The sequence below is a fragment of the Pyxicephalus adspersus genome, chromosome 5, assembly GCF_032062135.1.
Source record: "Pyxicephalus adspersus chromosome 5, UCB_Pads_2.0, whole genome shotgun sequence".
Classification (NCBI taxonomy): domain Eukaryota; kingdom Metazoa; phylum Chordata; class Amphibia; order Anura; family Pyxicephalidae; genus Pyxicephalus; species Pyxicephalus adspersus.
In genome coordinates, this window is record NC_092862.1 from 135,757,323 (window position 1) to 135,761,366 (window position 4,044).

The following is a 4,044-nucleotide window of genomic DNA, read 5'->3' on the forward strand; positions in this document are numbered from 1 at the left end:
GCCTTCCCCTATGCTCCTTCCTCGCTTGTTACAGGCCTCACTTTACCTTCACTTACTGGGCCACATTCACTGCATGCAACACAGCAACAAAGGCTGTGGACAGGGTAAGGTGTAGCCAGAAGCTATATGTCAAGCTATAGAATCGGTTAAATTACTGATAGCCACACCACCTGCAACATTTGCTCATTACACTATAGTAAAAGTAGCCATCGCCTACAGGCAAATGGCAATGCTGCTCAGGATTCAGGAGCTGTGCAGCATCCTTTCCTCCCCATCACAAGGAGTTGCATTTCATGAACTATTTGAGGACTTTGAGAATTGTGTACATTCAGTTAGGTGCTGCAGCACTTTTTCAGGAGGTCATAGTTCTACTTAAATTGCACTTAAATTGCATTCAATGATGCTATGCAGTAGTTGACAATGGTTGATCTTCCCAGAAGCAGGCCTGTCTATAGTTCCAATATTGCTCTTCAATTTGGCCATGCTCTTGGAGATATCACAGGGTAAAATGGCTATTTAAATTGACTTATTTAAAGGTGACAGCAGCCATTATACTCCATGGTGTCTTCAGGCTTGTGTGCATAGGGCTTTACTGGCAGAGCCAAAGGTTAAAACACTGAACTGGCTCTGCATATGACAGCGTAACCTCCCTATTAGCAACATAGTTGTGGCAGAGATGGCGAATGTATCTAGACTTGAAACTAAAACTGGCACCGTGGTAGCCTATGTGATCAATCCGTGATCAATACCTTTATATTCATTTGGTGATCCTGTTAGCAATAGCTTTCCATGCAATCTCCTATCCAAAGGTAATAATGCTCCATGACAAGCTTTGTCACCAAGGATATATGTTATTGCTCAAGTATCAGCGCACAGTACACCTGCATGATCTGTCTGAAGTCTTTCAGTAAAACCTGCAAGTCTAACAAAATTGAAGTCTTAATACCCCCTATGTCTTTGGTATTTTACAGCACATAATCAGCATAGGAAGGTTCGTTTTGCATCAACTCCCCATATAGCAACAATGAGAAGTGCAACTACAACTAGGACTGTGCACAAACAGGCAAAAGCCACATAGAGCAACACAGCAATACAGGGCACACTGCTCCCAATGCATTAAATGATTTTTAAAAAGGGCAATTCTGTTTTTAGACGTGATCTAGCTAAAAGTGAGGTTTTAGATAAAGAAGATACCTCGGCATTCCAATGGAGATTGTAGCTAGTTTAGTCTAGTCCTGGAAACTTTTAATTTAATAAACAGATTTAAAAGATTATTCTGTCCATGGAAATCCTTTTTAATAAATCATTTGGCCCACTGATTGATCAAATCTTAGCAATTTACAATCTAAGAATGCAGCTATCTTATGTTCAGGTTTGATATCTGCTGACCTACTGGTGAAGAGAGCGTGAAAATAGGATTTATTATTTAGTCCAAACTACATGCCTATTACAATATTATTGAAGCTACAATTGGTGCCAAGGAGCATTTCATTTTTCATCCTGAAGACAAAGTGGAATTGTACACAAAGAATGAATGGCAGCCAGCTGTAGTCATAGCACTTGTTTCATACAACATTATCAGAAGTACAACTCAGAAGCCATCATTGTTTGAAAAGTGATTTAACCATTTACATTTATAGGAAGTTGCAAGTACCATAACATATCCAGTGTCCATTAAATAGTTTAACAGCCAACTGCATGAGAGCAAAGTGGATGCCGAAGATGAATTGCTAAGACCTGCTAAACTTCAGGGCTATATATGACCTGAGCATGGTTAGAACATGAAACAGCTCAGTTAAATGTATTACACTTAGGATTTTTTTTCATACTAGTAAGATTTACTTGAGACATAAGTTTACTGACAACAGAATCGCAAGGTTATACAAGGCAATCCAAAGATATTCTGATTCAAGCCAGCTTGGCACTTGTACTACTAATAAATCTGTGGATCATATATTAAGTGTGAGTATCCAGAATACAGTCACTGTGTGCTGATAAATATCAACGCGTTTCGCCTTAAAAGGCTTCTTCGGGGGTTAGTTCAACATACAATACCAGATGTCTGGATGATATTAAGTTATTAACTACACTTGTAGAGATTTTCAAAATAAGTAAAAGTCCCAAATAAGTGATAGTCAATTAATCCATAAATAAGGATGTTTTAAGAGTGAGAGTAGGTTAAAGTCCAATGGAAATTCAGCTGCTGGCATCCAGATGGTGCGTGGCTGTGTACCTAATGGAAATCCATTCCAGGTTTGCTGGATCACCCAGCTTCACTGATGAAAGTGTATTCTCTCCAGCCTTGGAGAACTTTATTAAATCAGGGCCTATCTCTCAATATCATCCAGACATCTGGTATAATCATATCATTATCATATAATCATATAATTAATAATACTTTTATTTTAAGAAGATAAGACCTACTAGGGCTGGTTTATTAATGAAAATTGAAGGATCGTGCATGGAAGCATAACTACGCAGCCACATGTGCCAGGATCCCATTTAACAAAGCGAATCTGGCTGCTGAATTCTCCCTACATTTATCAAAAAAAAGATTGAGCGTTTCTCCCTGCACAACTAGGAGCTGGAAAGTTTGCATGAAAAGTAAATAGCATATGTCTAAGGATTACTCCAGGAACGGGGGAACGCAGTGAGGGCTAGTGGAAGGCCTTCATGACTGGGAGGGGATTGGGAGCAGACAGTAAAAGGATTAATTTTAAGGGTGAGTTTAGGGGAGGTAGTTATTCAGAGTGAAGAGTGACATAAAAATAGGAAGGGAAAAAGAAGAGTTATAAGGAGGGGGAAAAGGAAGAGGTGGCGCAGTTAGCAGAAGTATAGGGAAAGGAAAAGTTTCCCGCCCACCCGTCTGGAGTGCGTGTAGGAACTCGAGGGAATTTGGTTTGGTGTATTATTTCAGTAGGAGTGAGAGACCCATCTATGGTGTGGGAGTCTTTGTAATTATGTTGGTATCGGAAGGTTGAATGGTTTTGGTTTAAAGGGCTGTGAGTACTGCTGGTATCGTTCCCAATCTGGTTGGTTGTGGCTAGGAGCATATATATCACAATGGTGCAGACCCAATAGAAGAGGGTAAATGGTGGGCCTTCGAGGACCAGTAACTAGAGGAGTTTTAAATTGGTAGAAGGTTTAAAGGTGGTTGTTTATGTTTTGTTATATTATATGGTTGTAATAGTGAAGTTATTTATTGTTGTTTTGTTGTTACGTATGATTATTTACCAGTTAATTTAAAAGGTTTTTAAGTTTTATTAAAAGGCTTACTGGCCATTTAACCAACGTTATTGTCGTGTTATTGTTAAAGGGGGAGGGAGGGTACTGAATGGGGGTCTCTGCCTTGTCACAGTCATGAATAATAGCGTACAAAATGTCAAAACATTAAAAAGTCATAAAAAATTTTTGACAGGCAAAAAGCAATGTTTAAAATTCTTTTCATTCTTAGTTTGAGGAAGAGTACCAGAAGTATAGTGAGATGTTATAAAAAGACTTAGAAAGACAAAAACACAATATCAGAACAGGAACACATTTAAGAGGCTTAACCCCTCTGCCCCCTTGACCCTCTGTGAGTGTTTTATGCTTTTTTAATTTTATAGCTTCCTTTTTTAGATGTCTTGCAGCTGGTAATGTTATGTGTACCACGTTTGCATCTACTCAAGGCCTGGTTTGTAATGTTGCAGAGTAGCCCTAAATACTGTGGGGCTGCAGAGAGTGTTTAAATATTTTAGAAAATGTAGCATATGTATGAAAGGCGATAAAGACGATAAAGAACTAACACAAGCTTTACATGCTTTCTGATGTATTCTAGTGTAACAGAAGCCACACAATTTGCAGAATTACAAAGAAAAACAAGATTTCATTAACCTTTGCCTGATTTAAATTCTCAGTTGTAATTCCTTAGTGTAAAGGGCAGCCTCACTGGTTAATAATGGGATGCAGGAGGTGGCAGAGGAAAGGCGAGCATTAAGTCTTCTCTGCAGAGGTGAAGATTTCTACAACAGAGCTTTTGCGTTTTAAGGCTTTTTGGAGAGATTA